The sequence below is a fragment of the Hordeum vulgare genome, chromosome 7H (assembly GCF_904849725.1).
Source record: "Hordeum vulgare subsp. vulgare chromosome 7H, MorexV3_pseudomolecules_assembly, whole genome shotgun sequence".
Classification (NCBI taxonomy): domain Eukaryota; kingdom Viridiplantae; phylum Streptophyta; class Magnoliopsida; order Poales; family Poaceae; genus Hordeum; species Hordeum vulgare.
The window spans coordinates 558,396,484-558,421,638 of NC_058524.1; the positions used below are offsets into that span (position 1 = coordinate 558,396,484).

The 25,155-nt window shown below is 43.5% G+C and overlaps 2 long non-coding RNA genes across 2 annotated transcripts; both read right to left on the reverse strand.

Annotated features, from left to right (window-relative positions):
- Positions 1–783: 783 nt before the first annotated feature.
- Positions 784–1,826, reverse strand: LOC123407374. The gene is made up of 2 exons (XR_006612589.1): positions 1,255–1,826; positions 784–1,164 (listed from the first exon to the last, which is right to left on the reverse strand). It is a non-coding gene; the product is annotated as an uncharacterized LOC123407374 (long non-coding RNA).
- Positions 1,827–2,192: 366 nt separating this feature from the next.
- On the reverse strand, positions 2,193–13,854 carry LOC123407375. The gene is made up of 4 exons (XR_006612590.1): positions 13,306–13,854; positions 8,805–8,909; positions 4,127–4,273; positions 2,193–2,502 (listed from the first exon to the last, which is right to left on the reverse strand). It is a non-coding gene; the product is annotated as an uncharacterized LOC123407375 (long non-coding RNA).
- Between the last annotated feature and the right edge of the window lie 11,301 nt (positions 13,855–25,155).

Sequence of the window (25,155 nt, forward strand, 5' to 3'; positions counted from 1 at the left end):
TGGACTGGATGTACAATTTGTGTGGCCACTCATATTTAGTTCAAACTTGCACCAAATACTTGCACCAAATACCGGTGGGCACAAAAAATTATATCCATGCAAGGTTTTCTCCTTTTTCGAAACAGAAGCAAAAAATATGAAGATGAAGGGCAAGAGTTGCAAACGTGAAGAAAAATATTACTGTCCTGGCATCAAATGACCCAATGTTTCATTCCCATAGTAACCCAAAGTTTAGCCTTAATCTTAATGTTGGCAGAAAGGATGGTGGGCTACCACCTCAATCTTAATGTCGGCAAAAAGGGTAGTGAGCGTCTTGAATTTGTTGCAGCAAATTCTCGCATTTCTCTCATTCTAAATAACATGCACCTAAGGGAAGCCATCGTCTTTCAATGCATAATCGTCTCACTAGAAAAGCCCGTCCACCATCCACCACATCGCCTTCCTATGCATGCTGGCAAGTGTCCATATACCAATCGTAGCCAAACTTTCAAAATGCCGAACCTTCAACATCTTCCAAAGACGCACGGTTACCAGCACTGGCTTGACCAGATTCCTACTTTCATGTCGAACTGTGTAATGTCCTCCAGTTCGGTTAACAAAAAGCTCCTCCATCACGAAACCAAAAGGAACACCAAATATGAGTTGAAATGTTCATCCATCAACCAAGATAAAATGGGGGCCAATTTCTCACACAGAAGTACTTCCTCCAAGAAGACTATATACGGATGTATATAGACATACTTTAAAAGGATGATTCACTCATTTTGCTCCATATATAGTCCCTTGAAATCTCTAAAAAAAACTTATATTTAGGAACAAAGGGAGTAGTAGTACATTCTAACAGGTCCATGTAGCCCTGAGGGCAGGATTCAGTACAACGTTCAACAACCAAATGTCTAGCTAGATTAAGTCTCACATGTCCAGAGCGCTAAGATGCATTCCATATGTAGAAGAACGATGAGCTCATCTTCCTATTGGAAACCAGGAACAGTCTAGTCTGTCCTGACACCGATATGCTCGAGAGATCTTGCATCAGCAAGCAGTATAGCCTTCAACACAGGAAGCATGTCCTCTTTTTCCGTGCAGTGGATCACTGCCAGGTGGCTGGCATCAAATGATATTCCCTTAGCCGTGTAAATTGGCTGCTTTTGATCTTCAGTCATACTGAAATTTTTAAGAGTAAAACATATCAATAAGAATTCCTCTCTTCGCCAAGTAAATAGACAAGGGCAAACGCTGAGTGTTGTCAACCACCTTGAGCTTCAGATCAAGAATTTAAAGCATAGGAGAGTGCTCGAAGAAGCAAGCTAAATGAGAAAAATTATTGGACAAACACCATTCTCCTTCACATATGTAAATCAAAATAAGCACAAGTTTTAAAGAAATAAATATTTCAGACATGTAAAGAGATTAAGAAGCACCCATACCTGCCTCACTTGACCTGAAAATTCTACGCTCTTGGCATTTGAAAGATAACATTACTGTTGATGTAGTTCGAACTATTTAGGGTGTGCACCCGCAACAAGTGTCCTTGAAGCATTTATAACTAAGCAGTTTGCAAATACAAATCAGAAGATTTATAACTAAGCAGTTTATTATTTCCAGAGTCTTCAATGACTGATGAAATCTCAGGAAAATCAGGAGTGCTGTCTGCCAACTGCAGATTTTCCAAAGATGGGCATTCGGTGCTGAGCTGATCAAAGAAACTTGTGACTAAAATAACATTAACGAGCTTTATACTTCACAGATATGAAGATGCAAAGTTGATAACTCGAGGGTCTAAGTAAAAAAGCTTGCCATCTTCTACTTTCAGTGAATTCAATCGATTTAACTTTGTCACACCTGATAGCATGATCGATTCGAATAGTTGGCTGCATAAATGGCAAAAGAGTGAAGGCGGAGAGTGTCCAGTGTAGCGTTAGCAATACCCCGCCGCTCAAACAAACTTTCTGCAAACTTGTTGAACTTTGATCTGTCCATATCAAAGTGATCAATATCCATATCAAGGCATGGGGCTGAAGTCCATAATGGGTGCCTTGTTCGGGATAACATGCTTGTGGCTTGTGCGTACAACCCCCTGTGTAGGGATAAAGCACATGATATGGAGCATGCTCTCATGAAAGACGGTAATCGTGTCATCATAGCAAGGCTTCTCTTCATTCCCTATAGGAGCTTGATCAAACAAAAGGGTAGATCATACACGCATCACAAGTTTGCTATTAGCCGCATAAATGATGAGGCATGCGACTCCAGGAAACAAATATCTTTTTTGAAAATGCATTTGAAGGACGTAATGACAACAAAGTGTGAATGATGTAAGCAACAACTAAAATCATGAAGGGACATACATGTTGCTATTGTATTACCACTAGATAGCACCCCCTGAAGGTTACTCTGTGCTTGAATGATTTGACTACTACAAATTTGTTGCAGAAGCATCACAGCTGAGAGTTCAAACATTTGAGAACGCAATCTATCGTACAGCTTATAACCATAATCAGCCTGGAAATAAAAACACACACCAAATCTTTTAGCTTGCAGTATAAATTGACATTCTTTCAAAAGCTCAAGGAAAAAGAACATTAAATGAAATAAACCTTCCTGCCATCCTGTGAAATGACATACCAGCATTCACAAGGTATGCAGAAAGCATACTAAATATTATGCTTTAGAAGACATAATGGAATGAAAGTTGACTGGAGAATGAGCGGTACTTACGGCGAGTACTTTAAAATATTTTTCGTAGATATGCAGAAGGCTTGTGTATCATTTCATTGCTATCTAGGGTTAATCAAGAAAATTCAGTGCACATGAGTGCACACATGATCGCTCGTCCAAGCAGTAGCACGCACACACTAAACGCCAGGGAGGACTGCACACACCCCTTTCATCCCCAATCTGCTCCATGTCTGCGCATCGTCGACTATTGAAGGTGCAGTTATTCCAATGTTTCCACAACCATCAATGCCAATCAAGTGTGGTGTCCCTCGGGATCTTCGCAGATGAAGGCCGCCAACTAGGCTGAGAATGCCTTATCGCCATTGATTATGGTAGGGATGCTATAGGGTGTGTCGAGGACAAAACCGAGTCTGCCTTGAGAATAAGCAGTCTGTCATGATGTGTTGCATCATTTCCGGTAGCATACATGCCAGATAGTGCAGCAATCTCAGGCATGCCAGACTCTCCGTTGTCTAGTACTACCTCCGAACCATAACAAGTGTTGCAGTTTTGAACTAACCCCGGTTCAAAACTGCGACACTTATTTTGGGTCGGAGGGAGTAGCGGTTTTGGCATGCCAGCAAGGTGAAGAATATGATGGGCTAGGCGCCCATGACTTCTCAGTAAGCTTCCAATGCTGGGCCCAGAACGAGCCTTGGAACAGGGCTGAGTTGCTAGTCGTGTATCATCCACACTGAAGAGTCTGGCTCGCCATGCAGCTGAAAGTGACAGAGGGCGACTTGACACTTCAAACCGTGTCAACTGTACAGTGAGCTGTCAAGGTCAACTCTTTAGTCTTCAGTACCAGAAAAGTCAGCATGATTAAAATCATTCCCGTGGAAGGAAGAAAGAGTGATCCATGTCAAAATCCTTTCATAAGTTCCCCACAGGCAGCAGTAGTTGCCGGCAATTATAGTTTACTTTTGTAAATGTGTTGGGACCAGAACTCGAACAAGGTTCATGCAACGAGCTCAGGTAGCTATGCAGGCTCAGTCCCTCTATCATCAAGCAATACCTTCACTCATGCACGGCTAGGAAGTGGTCAAGCTGTGGATCCAATGTCATCGTTGATGTTCCAAACTAAATAGGAAACGGTGGTATTAATAAGGGGAGGGCTGCCTGTGGTTGTCACCAATTAGTGCATGGTTAATTCCCTCCCAACCATGGTAATACATTAGACTTGTCGTCCAGTTAGTTATATTCTTATGTAGTGAACTCCTGTGCCTTGACCTATTACTGAATAAATATACCATTGGATATCCAAGAGAAGGTGCGAAGCCCAGATCATGTGATAAGTCACAGACTAGTAGGCTGATGCACTACTGTTTTAAGCTTTAACATGCCTAACACTAACAGCATATCAAGATCCATAAAAACGTCAATGACAGATTACAGAAATGGAATATACCTGGTTAACAGCTACTGCAGAAATAATACTCTCAATCTGGCAGCTACATCAAGAATCTGGCAGCAACATCCAGAAGATATTGCTAGTAACCTCCAGTGCGATTTCTCGGACACATCTGGTGACAGTACTACTATCAGAGCCTCTGATCTGTGCAGATAATATTAAAAAGTAATGAGATATGTGATACATCTCGTGCACTTCCAAGTTCAAACAATAGCACTCCAAATAACATGATAATATGATGTGCTCCGAGTGAGCAACCAAGAACATGTAGGGTGTGTGTAAGAAAAAACCAATGCACGTTGCATACATCTACAAGAAGCCCTTAATGGAAATAAGAAGATATACAGGTCAAACTAATAGCTGAGTACAATCATACAAATCACTGTTTGGATATCAAATCAACATTTGTATCCACACAAAATGGTTGGAGGTAGCCGCCTTATACTTTTCACTCTGAATAAATATGAAATAGGAGAGAGAAGTCTAACAAGCTATGGATTAAAAATGACAGAGGAAGATCCGTTTTTAATTTATAGCCTGTTAGTATGTAGTAGGTCTGTCAGTTAATCGCTGGACTATGGCCGAAGTCTGAACTGTCATAATGGGCTACTATTTTTAGAAAATAAAACTACAACAAAATGAATAAATGTCAAAGAGCACAGATGCGGGTATGAAAACATACACCCTTCACAACACAAAAATCTTCTTCCACTAGTATGATACCTCCTTCATTCAGAATATGGTAGTAAATAACCATAACACACAAAGAATAGAAGTACCGGCTGTTTTTTGCTCAGAATATTTCTATATTTGACAAAGGCAAAATAGAACATTCTGTTTCCACAAATAAGTCCTGAAAAGGCTACACCTGCTACCAACATCATCGTAAGATCCTGAAGAATAAGCCAAAGGCCCAATCAAAAATTGTGATCAATGACCATGTCCTTTGCTTGATCTTCAAGAACTTAACAAAAGGTGAGATATGCTCTCATCTTGACAACACCGAGAATTTCCATCAATCCATCACATCCAGATACATCTATGACGGCGAGGAGCATGTAGAAACCAATATTACATATATAGCAATGCCAATTTGAGTGCAAGCAGGATAATACACTAGCAAATGAAAGGGGCAGGGGGGAGGAGAGACAGTTCTCATAGCATTGAGATGTGAGACTCACGAGTCTCTTTTCCTGATTTGGGACATCGAGTTGGCACTGCCAGCACCTCCTCCACCGAAGGCCACCTCCATGGCACCCAGGTTCAAACTATGGATTCCTTCAGGACTTGTGGGCCAAGAGAAGAAGCTGGATGCGAGTATTATGGGCTGGCTCACGGGTCGGCATGGATGACATGTTGAGCAAGGTCGTATGACCACGTGAATGTCACTTATTTGTCAGCAAAAAAGTAAAAAAGTTCATTATGAAGAGTTCACACTGCTTCACACTACTTTATCGCCTTTTTCCTTATAATGTGAAGGTGGCTTCCCCAACGTTATTCAGCGAGGCAGGTAGAAGGTCGTGTCAACTTTTCCACTTCATTCTCCACTGGACAGTAGACCCCACATATTAGATATAGAGAGAAAAATGGAAACCTTCGTTTTTCCCATGGCGACCCCACTCTGCCATCCATATCAAGCTAGGAATAACGGGAAGAAACAAAAGTAGTGGGGCGGGGGTGGAAAATAAAGGTTTTCATTTTTTCTCAGTATCTAATATGTGCGGTCTTCTGCCTAGTGGAGAATGATGTGAAGAAGTTGACAATTTGCTAGCCACCTCGCCAAATAACGCTTACAAAGCCAAGAACGTCCTCATTGTACGGGCAAACTAGTGTTAAGAAGTGTGAACTGTTCGTAATAAACTTTTGTACTTTTTTCTGAGAAATAACCGGCATTGGCACCATTTGACCTTACTCCAGATGTCATTCGTGCCGACCCCCGAGCCAGCCCATAATACTCATCCAGCTTCTAATTCTGGACCACCAGTCTAGATGGAAACCATAGGTCGAACCTGGATGCAATGGAGGTAGGGTTCGATGGAGGAGGAGGTGCTGGCAATGCCAGCGACTAGAGGTCCCAAATCAGGAAAGGGATTGACAAGTCTCACATCTAAGCGTTGTGAGCACCATTTCTCTTCTCCCCCTTGTCATTTGATTTGCTAGTTGTTTGGTAGTATATCATCGTGCTCACACTTCAAATTCTTAACGCTATGTCTGTAATTTTGGTTTATGCATGCTATTGGGCATGATAGATGTATGTAGATGTGATGGATTGGTGGAAAATTTGGTGTTGTCCAGATGAGAACATATTTCACCTTCTGTGAGGTCCTTAAAGATCAAGCAAAAGGCATGTTCATTGATCACGGTTTGTTATTAGAGTTGTGGCTTATTATTCTTCAAGATCTTGCGATGATGTTGATAGCAGGCGTAGCCTTCAGGACTTATTTGTGAACACAGAATGTTCTATTTTGCCTATGCCAATTATAGAAATATTTTCAGCAAAAGAAATCTGGTACTAGTATTGGTACTTATTCTTTGTGTATTATGGTTATTTACTACCATATTCTGAATGAAGAAAGATTATGTGGTGGGATGTGTTGCGACCCACATGTGGCCGCTGGATATCGAGATGACAACCGGAGAGCTACGAAGGGCATGGCGGCTAGGCAGATGCCGATGCAGCAGCCCCGTACTGTGATGGTCTATGTGTGTTGAGTGTTGCCAATATTGCATGGTTCTAGAAGCACGCGTCCTTTCACCAGAAATATCAAGTCGGCTGAAACCCGCTCCTAATTACGATTTTGGTTTTTCTCCCCATTTGACACAGGCAGTAATTGTGTTGTGGTACTTTGTGAAGCGTCTTTTGTGCTCCTTTGGGAGTATGTCATGGTCTTTCTGCCCTCCTTGGGTGGGCATGCCTGATCTGGTTTGCTAGGTGGAGGAGGCGAGAAGGGTTCGATGGGTGGAGGGGGCAAAAAGGATTCGATGCGACAGAGTTTTCTTCAACAACATTCATTTAGGTCGTGTTTGGTAGCCTGCATGGAGGAGCCCAAAAGTTCCCTTCCCGGCCCACTTTTCGTTGTTTGGTAGGGTGTATGCGCTGAGTAGAGCATAGCTCAACTGATGCAAAAAAGGGCCTCATCTATGCTAAGCCAAGCACCCTCTCGAAGGCGAGCTAAGGAGAGCTATACTGAGCCCAACACCCTCGCCCCGCCTCGCCTTTACCCTGGCCGCCTCGCCCTCGCCCTGCCGCACCCCGGCCGCCTCGCCCTCGCCCTCCCGCGCCCCTCCCGAGCCCCGACGGCCTCGCCCGAGCCGCGTCGCGCCTCGCCCAAAGCCCCAGCGGCCTCGCCCGAGCCCCGCCGCTCCTCTCCCAAGCCTCGGCGGCCTCGCCCCGACCGCATCGCGCCCCTCCCAAGCCCTGCCGCTCCCCGGTCGCCTTGCCCTCGCACCGCCACGCCGCGCCCCTCCCGAGCGGCATATATAATGTATTAGAATGTTGTGTATGTCACTGGCATTTCAATTTTGTGTATGCCGGCTGAGCAGGTGAGCAATGCAACAAGTAGATGCACAAAGAGTACATTTTTCTACATAGATGAAGGAACAACATGTGTATGTATGCGTGCACGCGCACGCACACACAAATCCAAAGCCTCCATGCCAAAAGGGAGAGGTAGGTAATTGTATAAATGAACTACAAAACGTAACCTTGCTCCACACCAATCCTTTTCGGGGGGAAATTATGATCGATTGCAACCTAATACTCCCCCGTTTCATCAATTGCAATCAATTATGGTGTCACTCGGGACCTTCGCGGACCAAGGCCACCAACTAGGTTGAGAATGCCTTATCGCCATTGATTCATGGTAGGGATGCCATAGGGTGTATCCAGGACAAAACCAAGTCTGCCTTGAGAACGAGAACGAGTGCATCATTTCCAGTAAGCATACATCCGAGCAAGTACAGCGATCTAGTAGCAGTTTTTTGGCACGCCAGCAAGGTGAACAATTTGATGGGCTACGAGCCCATGACTTCTCAATAAGCTTCCATTGCTAGGCCTAAAACGAGCCTTGGTACAGGGCCGAGTTGCTCGTTGTGTATCATCAAACACTAAAGGAGGGAGTATGGCTCGTCATGCAGCTGAAAGTGATGGAGGGCAAGCTTGACACTTCGAACCATGAAAGGAACAAGGAGTGATCCATGTCAAAATCCTTTCATAAGCTCCCCATAGGCAGCAGCAGTTGCCGGCAATTTATAGTTAAATTTTGTAAATGTGTTGGGCCCATAACTCAAATAAGGTTTCATGCAACGAGCTCAGGTATCTATACAAGCTCGGTCCCTCTATTATCAAGCAATACATTCACTCATGCACGGCTAGACAGTGGTCAAGTGGATCCAATGTCATCATTGATGTTCCACATGAAATAGGAAACAATAGTATTACTGAGGTGAGGGTTGGCTCTGGCTGAAACATGTAGTAGACTCTTGAGCCTTGCACTATTATTACATAAATATTCTATTGGATATGTGAGATTTCCCTGGATAAGGTGTGAAGCCCAGATCATGTGACAAGTCACAGACTAGTAGCCAAAATCACTCCTGTTTTAAGCTTCAACATACTTATCAGCATATCAAGATCCATAATAAGTCAATGAAAGATTACAGAAATAGAATATACCTGGTTGACAGCTACTGCAGAAACAATACTCACTGATCTGGCAGCGATATCCAGTGCGATTTCTTAGACTCATCTGGTAACAGTGCTAGCATCAGAGCCTCTGATCTGTGCAGATAATATTAAAAAGTAATGAGATATGCGATACATCTCGTGCACTCCAAGTTCGAACAATAGCACTCCAAATGATGTGATAATATATGATGTACGCCGAGTGAGTAAAGTAGGGGGGTAAGAAAAAACAAATGCAAGTTGCATAAATTTACAAGAAACGCCTAATGAAAATAAGAAGATATACAGGTCAAACTAATAGCTGAGTAAGTAACCAACATGATGTATCCACACAAAATGGTTTGCAGGTAGCAAACTTAATGTGTCAGGCTATGTACTTTCCACTCTGAATAAATATTAACTAGGAGAGAGAAGAAGTCTAACAAGCTATAAATTAAAAATGACAGGAGGATTTGTTTTAAATTTATAACCTGTTAGTTTGTAGTAGGCCTGCCAGTTAATGGTTTGACGAAGTCTGAACTGTCAGAATGGGCTGGTATTTGCCAGTTAATGGTTTGAATATGGCGGAAGTTTGAACTGTCAGAATGGGCTGGTATTTATAGAAAATAAAACGGCGGCATATAATAAAGAAATAAATGTCGAAGAGCACAGACGCGGGTATGAAAACATAAACCCTTCACAACATTCCAGTGGTATGATACCTTCCACAATATACTGTTTCTTCATTTAGAACATGGTAGTAGATAACCATAACACGCAAAGAATAGAAGTACCAGCTCTTTTTGCTCAGAATATTTCTATATTTGACAAAGGCAAAATAGAACATTATGTTTCCACAAATAAATCAAGAAAAGGCTATGCCAGCTACCAACATCATCGCAATATCATCCTGAAGAAGAATAAGCCACAGCTCCAATCAAAAGTTGTGATCAATGTACATGTCCTCTGCTTGAACTTAAAGCACTTCACAAAAGATGAATTATGCTCACATCTTGACAACACCAAAAATTTCCATCAATCCATCACATCCATCTACATCTATGACACCCAGGAGCATGTAGAAACCAAAATTACATATATAGCAATGCGAATTTGAAGAGCGAACAGGATGATACACTAGCAAACAAGTAGCAAATGAAACGGCCGGGGGGAGGGGGGGGAGAAACAGTTCTCATAGCGTTGAGATGTGAGACACACGGGTCTCTTTCCTGATTTGGGACATCCAGTTGTCAGCACCAGCAGCACCTCCTCCATCAAAGACCACCTCCATGGCATCCATGTTCAAACTATGGATTCCTTCATGACTAGTGGTCCAAAAAAAGAAGGTGGATGCAAATATTATGGGTTGGCTCAAGGGTTGACATGCAGAGCAAGGTCGTATGGCCAAGCCAATAACACTTATTTGTCAGAGAAAAGGTACAAAAGTTCATTATGAATTATTCACACGGCTTCACACTACTTTGTCGCCTTTTTTCCTTATAATGTGGAGGTTGCAAAGCTGGCTTCCCGAGCATTATTTTGCAAGGTGGATGGCAATCCACTTCATTCTCCACTGGGCAGTAGAGACCATATATTAGATATTGAGAAAAAAAATGAAAACCTCCGTTTTCTCCACCCCCACTCAACTCTACTTATGTTTCTTCATGGTCTAATTACATTGCAGGGAAGGGAAGTATTTGTGCGTTGTTTGGTGTGACGTGGCATTTATGCCAAATGTTTTGCCCACCACATTCCCTGTTAGGTGCCTTTGTGTGACATGGCATCCATATCAAGCTAGGAACAACGAGAAGAAACGTAAGTAGGGGTGAGGGTGGAAAACAAAGGTTTCCATTTTTTGCTCAATATCTAATATGTGGGGTCTACTGCCCTGCCCAGTAGAGAATGATGTGGAAAAATTGACTACTTTCCAACCACCTGGCCAAATAACACTCATGAAGCCAACTTTGGAACCTCCCCATTTTAAGGAAAAAAGGTGATAAACAACTGTGAAACAGTGTGAACTGTACATATTGAAATTTTGTACTTTTGCGCTGAGAAATGGCTGTCATTGGCGTGACCATACAACCTTGCTACACATGTTATACATGCCGACCCCTGAGCCAGCCCATAGTAGTCACATTCAGCTTCTCCATTTGGCCCACCAGTCCGAAAGGAAGCCATAGTTCAAACCTGATTGCCATGGAGGTGGTCTTAGATGGAGGAGGTGCTGGTGGTGCCAACGACCAAAGGTCCCAAATCGGGAGAGAGAGAGTCTCACATCTTAGCGTTGTGCACCTTCTCTCTTCTCCTCCTTGGTCGTTTGATTTGCTAGTTGTTTGGTAGTATATCATACTGCTCGCACTTCAAATTCTCATTACTATGTCCGTAATTTTGGTCTATGCATATGCTACTGGGCTTGATAGATGTATGTAGATGTGATGGATTGGTAGAAAAATTGGTGTTGTCCAGGTGAGAGCCTATTTCACCTTTTGTGAAGTCCTTAAAGATCAGGCAAAAGACATGTTCATTGATCATAGTTTTTTTACTGGAGTTGCGACCTATTCTTCTTGAGGATCTTGCAATGATGTTGATAGCAGGCATAGCCTTTTCAGGACTTATTTATGAACACATAATGTTCTATTCTGCCTTCGACAATTATAGAAATATTTTGAGCAAAACCAGAAAACGGGTACTGGTATTAGTACTTCTATTCTGTGTGTGTTGTGGTTATTTACCACCATATTCTAAATGAAGAAACATTATATGGTGGGACGCATTGCGACCCACATGTGGTCGTTGGATGTCGAGACAACAACCCCAAAAGGTGGTGAAGGAGAGCTATGAAGGACATGGCAGCTAGGCGGATGCTGAGGCAGCGGCCCCATATTGTCACTGGCGGAGCTATAGCAAGGCTGGATGGGCCATGGCCTGTCCAGCCCAGAGCAAAGACAGTGGAGGATTGAGATTAGACTAGGCCATTTTGAGGAGAATAGTGGGCTTCACTTTGTATCAGCCCACCCAAATTTGCCACTGTAGCTACGCCACTGCATACTGTGATGGTCGTATGTGCCCTGAGTGTTACCAATGTCGCGTGGTTCTAGTAGCACACATTCTTTCATCACAAATATCAGGTCAGCAAAAACCCGCTCATATTCGCGACTTTGGTTTCTCACACCATTGATAGAGGCAGTAATTGTGGTGTGGTGCTTTGGGAGTGTGTCTTTTGTGCTCCTTTGGGAGTATGTCATGGTCTCCCTGCCCTCCTTGGGCGAGTCATGTTGGATCTGGTTTGTTAGGTGGAGGGGCCGAGAAGGATTCGATGCAACAGAGATTTTCTACAACAACATTCATTTCCTGTGTCGTTGGTGCATTTGTTTGTGGTTTCCATCACATTGATAAACAGTGGAGGCTTTGTGGCCTTTTTATCAGGTTTCCCCTAATTAACTGGACAACTTTTTCCATATGGAGGCGCAGGAACCCCCTGCACCTGTCGAGTTGTTACTTGAAGAATAGCTAGCTTGACATGAACCTGAGGGACTACTCCTTGATTGGCTCTACAATCAACACCAGATGTGCACGGTTAAAATCATAGCAAATAATGGTTTGACCATATGTGAGGATCACATAATTGGTCATACCCTTGTTACTCTCCACCCCAAAGATGGTAGTGGATATATCCCTCAGAGAGAGAATACAAGACTCATTGCAATCGAATCTTCTAAATCTTCGGGAGCAACAAATGCAGGGAGAGGAAGGGCAAAGAGGTGACCAAGTGAGTGAAGAAGCTAAGTAAACTTCCCAAATTACACTCCCACACTCCCCATGGTGATGCGAGGCTCTTTAGAAGTCGTGTTGCAAAGGAGTAACTAAATGGCAAGAAAGGGTTCATCAAGATCATCTACTCACATATCAAACAAGTTGGCAAGCGAAAGCATTAAATGTTTGGAGCTACAAACTTAGTGGGCGAGGGCGACAGAAAGATGTTGGAAAAGGCAGATAGCAACACAACTTAAACTTTAATAAAATGAAAAACAAAGTTACTTTCTACAGAATAAATAGAAAAGAGAAAACTTTGTGTGTGCCATTCAAACTTCACTTAGAAATTAAAAGAGTGACATTGCCTAACTCTTATTATCGTGTAGGACATAGCGATCCCGGTGTGCACCATTCATTTTCTTTTCCTTGCGTGTGATCTCTTAACTCGTATTACTGTGCCAACCATGGAAATGGTGTGTATTATACACAGTGGCGTACTAAAACCATATATAATGTATTAGTACAATTTTGTGTATTCCACTGGACATTGGCATGTAAATTTTGTGTATGCAGGCTGAGCAGGTGAACAGTGCAACAAGTAGATGCACAAAGAGTACATTTTTCTACATAGATGAGGGAACGGCAGGTGTATGTAACCGGGCACGCACTCGCACACACACAAATCTCAAGCCTCCCACCATAGACTTGTAGTTCAGGGTACATGGAACTTGAATCGAAACCGTGGATGTGGTCTCACCTAGTCCTGGCCGGGGCGAAGCGGTTCCGTGGTGTGGCCCTCGTCCTGGCCGGCGGCGAAGCGGCCGCCTCTGCCGAAAACTGTATGCTTGGCCTTCCTGAGCATCATCTCCCTGTCCAGTATCCAGGTCGCCAGCACGGTTGCTGTGAGACACGGACTGACGGACGGCGCCATTGCTCGCTGCCCCCCCCCCACCCCCCACCCCAGAGGCACGGCGGCTGGGCGTTGCGGGGTGGGGGAAGGGGAGGGGAGTTGTTCGTTGGATTAGTGGGCACGGTCGTCGTCGCCGACTTCAGAGACGCGGCGCTGCAGGAGGACGCAGGTGTAGGACGCGAACGCCAGCGCGAGAGAGGGGGTAAGCTAAACTGGGTGGGGCAAGCGGCGTAGTGGCGACGGCTGGAGGCTGGAGGCTGGAGAAGCCGCGTAGTGGCGGCGGCCGGCGGCGGGGGGTCGGTGAAGGGAAACGAGGAAACACAAGATCAAACCCTCGATGCAGGGACCCTACGATGGATTGGGGATTTCTGTTCTACTGTACACTACAAGAACCCTAAAACTGGATCCCAATTCACTCCACGGAAGAGAGCTTATATAGTGCAGCTACCCTCAGAGCATCTCCAAGAGACGCGCTACACAAGCGCCGCGCCGCAAAAAAGGCATTTTTAGCGCACACGCAACGCGGCGGGCAGCTCCAGCGGACGCGAAAAACGGCGAGCGCGCCATTTTCAGTTCAACGCGCTGGCCGAAACGCAGTCCCGCGCCCCTTATTTGCTGCGCCGGCTTCCGCGCGCACGACTCTCCCGCGCTCGCTCCTCCTCTCTTGTATGAGCTCTTGGGACATCCCGTGCGAGTGCGACGGAGGGCTGAAAGGGTAGCCCGTTTGTTGCCTCCTATCATGTCATTCGGCGTCCCGCAACGCACAATGATCTTCAGAAGGATCTGATTGAAGAGTGGTGGGCATGGCATGGACGACAAAGAGCATGATTTGGTTGTGTTTATTGCATTATTTGTATTGTATTGTTCATGAACTATTGGTTGTGTTTATTGCATTATTTGTTGTACTGAAGGATAAACTATTTGTTTGAGTTGTAATGACTATTTATTGTTGATTTATTTTATTTGTTTGATCGTTTTTGCGCCTATTTTTTGAAATGTATATGTGGTGTATATGTGGTTTGTGTGTGCTGCGCGCGCTGCATTTTTGGGCACTGCTGGAGCGGCGCGCGCGCTGCATTATAGTGCGGCTGTTGGAGCCAGCGTCTATCCCCGCGCTAAACCAGCCGAAGCGCGCGCGGCAAACGCTTTTTTTGGGCGTGGCGCGAAGCGCGGCTGATGGAGATGCTCTTAGTGACATAAATAGTACTATCACAACCAGTTAATCCTCATGCCGCATATCCACGTCGAAACTTTCCGACCGTCCGATCTTTACAACCCTGCTCAAGCGGTATGCTTTAGATAACTGAATAAATCGACAGTACGCTTCAGAAAATTGAATAATTTGTCACATGCAACTGAGCCTTCAGCATGACAGTCGGGAGAGAATCTTTGGATGCAGAATAATCTCACGAAATTATTTCATGATTTGACCGTGAAATTTCACACACGGCGTAAGCCTGGCGTTTCTCGACAACATAGACGCTAGACACTGAGGTGTTGCTGGCCTCGCCCATCTTCTTCTAGCCCACTCGCTTCGCATGCCGACGTGGCTCGTAGACACGCCAAACCGCGAAGCGTTGCTAGAGACGCCAAGAGGCGTGGTGTTTCTACCCTGGATTAATAAGTGGTCGCGGGCCGCACGTAGGATCCAACCCATTCGCGGCCCCATGGTGTTGTCTTCACTAACCGTGAGGAGATGAAGAGGGCAAATCCCCCCCTCCCTCCACCAAATCCCACCCAAATTGGAACTTCAACTCGTCGATCCGATCATCCCTAGTTGCTTAAGGTATTCTTCCCCTATTCCTCTAAAAATAGTCAAAACTATCTTTTTAAATGCATTTTTGGAACATGGTGGAACCTTAAGATTCGCTTTTTTGCAATTCGTTTGAAGATTGTTTGGGCTAGATTCCGCTAAGAAGAAAGATGTACTTGTTGTGTTGAAGTACTTGTTATTGTGTAGTTGAAATTGCTGGTAATCGACTAGAGAGGGTGAATATGCGATTTTTATGAAAAGCTTCTGTAAGTGCATCTAGTGCCCCTTAGTGATTTTGGTGGTTTGAAGACTTATAGGTTAAGTATCTAATGTGTTCATGAGTGTACACGGGATCTATAAGTCGCTGAGGAGTTTGAAATATTCGATGAATATCGACCCCTAAAAATGTATATCTTCGGCTGAAGAAATTGGTCTTCTGTTGAAGACTTTGATCGCGAAGATATTGTAATGAAATTGATACTCCTCATGAAGATATTAAAGATGAGGAATTCGGTATCCTGAAGAAAAACGATCTGAAGACCTTGAAGCGTGAAGATTTATTCTTTCTGTTTCATTTTCTTCACTCTTGAGTCATATGAACACCGTACCGTTAAAGGGGGTCGTGGTAACACTTTGGAATGAATTTCCTCATGATGATCAACTCAAGCCTAATCCTACCAAAATACTCAAGTGAGGAATATGATATACATGAGGACTCTCACGGTTGAGGGTCCCGACTGTTGCCGCAATTCGCGCCACATCACCGATCTTATCCACACCAACAGTCATATTATTTATGGGCATTAATGTTAAATCATGTTGGGATGCTCCCGGACTATAAATAGCCGCCCCCCACAACCATTAGCTGGTTGTCTGCTCCGTTAGAAACTGACACTTGTCATAAGAGCAACCCAAATTCCTCAGAGTCTTCGAGAGTAAATCATTAGTGAGGAAATACCCCAAACACCAAACCACAAACCAAAAAACAAGTGATTGAGCATCACTGAAGAATTTGTTCCTGTGTGGGACTAAAGCCTTTTACCTTTGAGGCCAGTGCATCCTTCAGACGGTTAGGCGTCATGGTCTAGAGCAATCCAGTAGTCAATTGTGGATCGCCGGGTGACCAAGTTTGTGAGTGTTTGGAAGTTTGCCCTGAAGACTTACCACGAGTGTTGGGCGAGGGTTGTGTGTTCTTAGCTCAAGGAGAATACGGTAGGGACTGTGTGTCCCGGAACTGTGTGTCTTTTGGTTTCAATACCAAGCTGCTCCAAACCAGACGTACAACTATCGCAACAGTTGGAACTGGGTAATCAACCATTGTCTTCACTATGAAACGGGTTCTATTTATTCAACTCTTTCAATTCCTCAATATTGTATGTTGAAGATTTTCATTGTCACTGTTTGAAGAATTTGCTAAAGATTTCCCCTGAAATTCCTCAACCCCAAATTCTTCACGCGAGTTAGTCCTCACCTATTTTTTCTCTGTGCCTGCGTACTGTGCAAACTGCTTTTCATATTCTTCATCTTGAAAACTGTTGTAGTAATACTTTGCACCCCTGATCCTTTGCTTTTTCCGCTGCAAGTTAGTCATCAGTGAGGAATTTCCTCAAAAGGAATTTCCTCAGTGATGAAATTCTAAAAATCTCCTATTCACCCCCTCTAGTCGATATAACGCACTTTCAATTGGTATCAGAGCAAGGTACTCCATTGTTCTGTGTGATTTTGGTTTAACCACCTGGAGTTTTAGTTATGTCGACTGCATGCATGACCAAGGTTACTTCAGGATGTCCTACTTTCGAAGGAAAGGACTTTCCCTTATGGAAGACCAAGATGCAGATGCATCTACAAGCTATTGACAATGATCTCTGGTATATTGTGGAACATGGTGTCCCTATCATCACTACTACTGTCTCTGCCGCTGATGTGAAGAAATTCAAGCAATTTGATTCTCAAGCGAAGAATATCATTTGTGGCCATCTGAGCAAAGGTCAGTACGACAGAGTGAGTGCTTTGGGCTTAGCAAAACTAATATGGGAAAGGTTGTCCAAAGTAAATGAAGGAGTATCAACCCAGCGTGATTCTCGTGTTGATGTTCTTCGCAATCTCTTCAATCGCTTCAAGAGGCTTGACAATGAAATCTGCCAAGATACCTTTGATCGCCTCACTGACATATCAAATGAACTGCAAGAACTGGGAGCTCGAGACATTACTCACCATGAAGTTGTGTAGAAACTGTTAATATCTTTGGATTCTTCATTTGATACTCTAGTTCTGATGATTCAAGAAAGACCAGACTACAAGATGCTTGATCCTGCTGATATACTCGAAAGACTCAATACTCATGAATTCCAACAAGAAGAAAAGAGAGATCTATATGGACCAAGCTATTCTAGACCTCGTGCACTCAAGGCCAAAGCAATTTCATCATCTGAAGAAGGAGACTCGGATGGCAGCATTGGTGATCCTGAAGAATTTGGACAGTAGCTTGCAATGCTCGTGAGGAAATTCTAGAAGTTTACAAGACGTGGTCATTTTGGTAAATCTTCAAGAAGAGATATGAGGAAATCAGAATCTTCATCTGAGGACTACAAGAAAAGAACCTGCCACAAATGCAAGAAATCAGGTCACTACATTGTTGACTGTCCTCGTTGGGTGAAGTAATCAAAGAAGAAGAAATACAAGGATGAAAGTTCTGATGACTCGAAGAAAAAGAAGAAATCTTCAAAGTCCTCATCCTCAAAGTCCTCATCGAACAAGAAGACTAGTTTCAGAAAAGCCCGGACACTTATTGGCAAAGAAATGGATTCTGAGGCAGAATCCGAGGAATGTGATGAAAAGGAGGGTTCCGACGAAGACTCAGAATCTGGACAGGCTAGTCTTGCACTTGCAACCACATTCGTCAAGTCAATCTTCAACCTTGAAGAAAATGATAACACCATCCACACTGATAACTATGCTGATGACTTCGCTCCAACCATTGCTTCATGGCAAAAGGTTCAAAGGTACGTGATTGCAATCTCTGGCGATGGCTAGACGAATGTTGATGACAACAAACCTTCCCCTACAACGGCACCAGACGAATGCTGCTAGCACTCCCCGGCAACGAAACTAGAAGAATGTTGTTGATGGCCCACCAGCGCGTGGGTTCGCAGCAGTTTTCGAGGGTAGAGTATTCAACCCAAATTTGTTGGTACGCCAGACAGGAGGTGAGAGAATACTCTCGAGTATTAGCAGCTGAATTTGTCAGATTTAACCGCACCTGAAAGATTAGTATCTGCAAGCAAAGTATCAGTAGCAAAGTAGTATGATAACAACAGTGTCAGAAACGATCTGTTGACGGCAGACTATTCCTAACGATTGTATCAATGGCGCCAAGTTGCCTCGTTGACGAAAGTTGTCAGTTCCCATCAACGACCAGCGAACCAAAATTGTAACAGGTAGCAGCAGTGTAACGAGCAATAGAAGTGGCAAGGAACAACAGTAGTGACAACAGTAGCAAGTAGCAACAGTAGCAAGAGACAGTAATAGCAACAGTAGCAGCAGAGCAAGACAAGTAACAGCAGTAGCAACAGTAGTAGCAGCAGCAGCAGAGCAAGACAAGTAACAGCAGTAGGACAAACTCGTAGGCAATGGGTCGGTGATTTGTTTGGATGATATTCATCATGCAACAGCTATAACACGAAGAGATATGTGGCTAGCTCCCGTTCGTCAATGTGATGTAGGCATGCATTCCGTGTATCGTCATACGTGCTTAGGGAAAAGAACTTGCATGACATCTATTGTCCATCCCTCCCATGGCAGTGGGGTCCAAAAGGAAACTACGGGATATTAAGGTTCTCCTTTTAATAAAGAACCAGACCAACGCATTAGCACTTGGTGAACACATGAACTCCTCAAACTATGGTCATCACCGGGAGTGGTTCCGGTTATTGTCACTCCGGGGTTGCCGGATCATAACATATAGTAGCTAGGTAACTACAACTTGCAAGATCGGATCTAAAACACACATATATTGGTGACAACATAATAATTTAAGATCTGAAATCATGGCACTCGGGCCCTAGTGACAAGCATTAAGCATGGCAAAGTAGTAGCAACATCAATCTCAGAACATAGTGGATACTAGGGATCAATCCCCATCAAAACTAACTCGATTACATGATAGATCTCATCCTACTCATCACCGCCGAGCGAGCCTACGAATAGATTACTCACAAACGACGAAGAGCTTCATGGAATTGGAGAGGGAAGAAGGTTGATGATGACGATGGCGACGATTTCCCCTCTTCGGAGCCCAAGATGGACTCCAGATCTGCCCTCCAGATGAAGAACAGGTGGTGGCGGCGCCTCCGTATCGAAAACGCGACGAAAACTTCTCTTTTTATTTTTTCTGGGACGAAAGGGATCTTATAGAGCTGGAATTGGGGGCGGCAGAGCCGTGTGGGCCCCACAAGCCTGCCCACCGCCACCAGGGGGGTGGTGGCGGAGCCAGGGCTTGTTGCCCACTGGCCCACCCCCTCAGGTGGAACTTGGCGCAGATATTTTTCTTATTTTCCAAAACTGCTCCCCGTAAATTTTCAGGACTTTTGGAGAACTTTGATTTCTGCACAAAAATAACACCAAGGAAATTCTGCTGAAAACAGCGTCAGTCCAGGTTAGTTCCATTCAGAACATGCAAATTAGAGTCCAAAACAAGGGCAAAAGAGTTTGGAAAAGTAGATACGATGGAGACGTATCAGTACCGAATGATGCTTCCTCCTCTGATTCAAGTGACTGTGAACCTGATGATTATAAAAAAATCCAGTTAGAGTAAACTTGCTATCATTGCAACTAAACAACAAACTGCCCTAGAAAAGCTTCAGAAACTGCTACACACAAGCGATGACTTGTTGAATGATGAAATGAATCTTACCCAAATCCTCACCGAAGATATGAAAAGTCTTCAGTCCAGATTTGATAATCTTCAAGATCGTCATGTCACACTCCTCGCTGATCATGATAAACTTTCCTATGAATTTCTTCAAAGGAAACTTGATCTTGAGAAGCTGAGGATTTCTCATGATGATGTTCGTATGGAAAATGATTCATTACTCGCTCAACTGATTAGTGCCGCTCAAGCTGAATTCATTCCTCCATGTCTTAAATGCATCGAACGTGAAACTGCTAATTCTTCACTGGAATCATCAAATGCTTCTATTGCTACAAATTCTTCAACTGATCCTGTGGTATCAAATTCCTCACTTGAGGAAACCATAAATGTCACTGATGAAAATGCAGGGCTGAAGGAATTGTATGTGACAGGCATGTACAAAAGTCTCAAAGGGCACCAAACCCTTTGCGATGTGCTCAAAAAGCATATTTTGAAGAGGAACCCGAGGAAAGAAGGAATTTCCTTTGAGAGGAAATTGAATGCAGATGGATCATACTGGAAACCTGAGCAGTATCCCGAAACCTCATGGGTTGCTGCTAAAGGGCCTCCTGTTGATCCATCCAATCTAACAGGATTTGCGTGTGAATTATCCTATTCCTCAGATGAGTCATTTGACTCCAACTATAAACTATTCAAAAATCAATCTGGTGAAGTATTTGCTCGATATGTTGGAACTAACTGCAGGAATGGACCACCCATGAGGAAAACCTGGGTCCCCAAAAGTTGCCTTGAAAATCTTCACGTGAATGTCCTCATGACACCACCTGTGGAGAATTTGAACCCCAGATCAAATTCCTCAGGAGGACCAAAGTCTTCAAGAGGATCAAAATCCTCAAGTGGTCAAAATTATGCTCGTACCCGTGCCAATGCTTCTAACATGCAGGGAAAGTACAAGGAATATGAATATGAGCATTATTCTTCAAATCATTATGTTCATAAATCCTCAAAGAAATTCTATGCATATTCGTTTGAGTACTTTAACCCCCCTACTATAAAGAGAAGTGCATTAGCCTCAATGCCCCTTTCTCATATGGTGCTCGCACGATGATGAACTCTTTACCACCCCTTCAGATGTGGGTGGTGAAGAAATTGAACTAATCACTTCTGCAGGTCAAGTCTCCAGATGAAAATCATCATCTAAAGAATTTGCTGGAGACCTGAGGAAAATGCTTGATAGGACGCAAGCTAATATTGATGAAATAAAAATATTTCACACATCCTCAAAATTAATGTTTATGATGAAATTCCTATCTGATGAACTTGATATCATATTCTTCAAGTCTGAAGCATATGAGATGGTAAGCTGTACTAATTCATCCGCAGGATGACAAACCCAAGAGCACTGAGTGGGTTCTTGATAGTGGTTGCACACATCACATGACTGGTGACAAAAGCTTGCTGATGAATATGCCACTAACTCCATCACCCCTGAAGCAAATCACGTATGCTGACAAAGGTAAAAGCAAGGTATTGGGACTTGGCAAAGTGGCTATTTCCAATGACAGGCACATGTACAAAGTGGTGTTTGTTGAATCCCTTGGGTTTAACCTCATGTCAGTCTCAATGCTTTGTGATCTTGATATGGTTGTTATCTTTGGAAAATATAGATGTGTTGTCATCATGAAATCTGACAAATCCAAAGTCTTCGAAGGTGTTAGAAGAGGGGATTTGTACATTGTTGATTTATCTACAGGTGTTCAACCAGCCACATGCTTATTAGCAAAAACCTCAGAAGGGTGGCCATGTCATCAAATACTTGGTCATGCAGGCATGATGAATTTGCACAGACTCGCGAAGAAGAAGCATGTCATCGACATCGAATCAGTCAAATTCCTCAAGGACCACTGATACGTCCATTTTGCATCATGCTTTCATGTTGATGTTTATTGCTTTTTGGGCTGTTATTTCACTTCACGTTACAATACTTATGCCTTTTCTCTCTTATTTTGCAAAGTTTATATGAAGAGGGAGAATGCCGACAGCTGGAATTCTGGCCTGAAAAAGGAGCAAGTTTGAGATGCCTATTATGCGCAACTCCAACAGCCGTGAAAATCAACATGGATTTTTTTGGGCATATATAAAAATTACTAGGCCGAAGAAGTGCCACAGGAGCGCAACCAGGGGGGGACAAGCCTGGTAGGCGCGGCCACCCCCCTGGCCGCGCCTAGGGGGCTTGTGGGCTCCCTGCTGGCCCACTGGCTCCCCTCTTCTGCTATATGAAGGGTTTCGTTCCGAAAAAACCAGGAGGAGGCTTTTCGGAGGATTCGTCGCCACCACGAGGCGGAACTTGAGCAGAACCAATCTAGAGCTCCGGCAGGACGATCGTGCCGGGGAAACTTCCCTCCCGGAGGGGGAAATCGTCGACATCGTCATCACCAACACTCCTCTCATCGGAGGGGACTCATCACCATCAACATCTTCATCAGCACCATCTCATCTCCAAACCCTAGTTCATCACTTGTAACCAATCTCCATCTCGCGACTCCGATTGGTACTTGTAAGGTTGCTAGTAGTGTTAATTACTCTTTGTAGTTGATGCTAGTTGGATTATTTGGTGGAAGAGTTTATGTTGAGATCCTTGATGCTAATCATTACCTCTTTGGTCATGAATATGATTATGCTTTGTGACTAGTTACTTTTGTTCCTGAGGACATGGGATAAGTCATGCTAATAGTAGTCATGTGAATTTGGTATTCGTTCGATATTTTGATGTGGTGTATGTTGTTTTTCCTCTAGTGGTGTTATGTGAACGTCGACTACATAACACTTCACCATTATTCGGGCCTAGAGGAAGGCATTGGGAAGTATTAAGTAGATGATGGGTTGCTAGAGTGACAGAAGCTTAAACCCTAGTTTATGCGTTGCTTCGTAAGGGGCTGATTTGGATCCACTAGTTTAATGCTATGGTTAGAATTTGTCTTAATTCTTCTTTCGTAGTTGCGGATGCTTGCGAGAGGGGTTAATCATAAGTGGGATGCTTGTCCAAGTAAGGGCAGTACCCAAGCGCCGGTCCACCCACATAACAAACTATCAAAGTAACGAACGCGAATCATACGAACATGATGAAAATTAGCATGACAGAAATTCCCGTGTGTCCCCGGGAGCATTTTACCTCCTATAAGACTTTGTCTAGGCTTGTCCCTTGCTACAAAAGGGATTGGGCCACTTTGCTGCACCGTTGCTACTTTTGTTACTTGTTGCTTGCTATGAATCATCTCACCACACAACCACTTGTTACCGATAATTTTAGTGCTTGCGGATATTACCTTGCTGAAAACCACTTGTCAGATCCTTCTGCTCCTCGTTGGGTTCGACACTCTTACTTATTGAAAGGACTATGATAGGTCCCCTATACTTGTGGGTCATCAAGACTCTTTTATGGCGTTGTTGTCGGGGAGTGAAGCGCCTTTGGTAAGTGGAACTTGGTAAGGAAACATTCATATAGTGTGTTGAAATTTATTGTCACTTGTCACTATGGAAACTAATTCTTTGAGGGGCTTGTTCGGGTATCTTCACCTCAAATGGAAGAACAAAGAGTTGCTCCTCAACCTGATGCACCTACTGAAAATATTTGCTTTGAATTCCCTTCGGGTATGCTTGAGAAACTGCTGGCTAATCCTTTTACACGAGATGGAACATCACATCCAGACTTGCATCTAATCTATGTAGATGAAGTTTGTGGTTTATTTAAGCTTGCAGGTTTGCCCGAGGATGAGGTCAAGAAGAAGGTCTTTCCCTTATCTTTGAGGGATAAGGCGTTGACATGGTATAGGCTATGTGATGATACTGGATCATGGAACTACAATCGGTTGAAATTGGAATTTCATCAAAAGTTTTATCCTATGCATTTAGTATATCGTGATCGGAATTATATTTATAATTTTTGGCCTCGTGACAGAGAAAGCATCGCTCAAGCTTGGGGGAGGCTTAAATCAATGCTATATTAATGCCCCAACCATGAGCTCTCGAGAGAAATTATCATTCAGAACTTCTATGCTCGGCTTTCTCATGATGATCGCACCATGCTTGACACTTCTTGTACCGGTTCTTTCATGAAGAGAGATATTGACTTCAAATGGAATTTATTGGAGAGAATTAGACGCAACTCTGAAGATTGGGAGCTTGATGAAGGTAAGGAGTCAGGTATGAATTTCAAGTTTGATTGCGTTAAATCCTTTGTTGAAACAAATACTTTTTGTGATTTTAGCGCTAAGTATGGACTTGACTCTGAGATAGTAGCTTCATCGTGTGAATCATTTGCTGCTCATATCGATCTCCCCAAAGAGAAGTGGTTTAAATATCATCCTCCCTTAGAAGTCAATTTAGTTAAACCCAATCCAGTTGAAGAGAGAGTCATTGCCTATAATGATCCTATTGTTCCTAGTGCTTACATTGAGAAACCACCTTTCCCTGTTAGGATAAAGGATCATTCTAAAGCTTCAACTGTGATACGTAGAGGCTACATTAGAACACCTACACCCCCTGAGCAAATTAGAGTTGAACCTAGCATTGCTATTATCAAAGATCTCCTGTCAGATGATGTTGAGGGACATAATATTCACTTGTGTGAAGATGCTGCTAGAATTGCTAAACCTCACGCTAGAGATAAACATAGGCCTGTTGTTGGCACGCCTGTTGTTTCTGTTAAGATAGGAGATCATTGCTATCATGGTTTATGTGACGTAGGTGCTAGTGTTAGTGCAATACCTCAATCCTTATATGATGAAATTAAAGACGAGATTGCACCTGTTGAGATAGAACCTATTGATGTCACTATTCAACTTGCCAATAGAGATACTATCTGCCCTGTGGGAATTGTTAGGGATGTTAAAGTCTTGTGTGGTAAAATGAAGTATCCTGCTGATTTCCTCGTTCTTGCTACCACTCAAGATAGCTTTTGTCCCATCATATTTGGCAGACCCTTCCTCAATACCGTCAATGCTCATATTGATTGTGAGAAGCAAACTGTCACTGTTGGCTTTGAAGGTGTGTCACATGAGTTCAATTTCTCTAA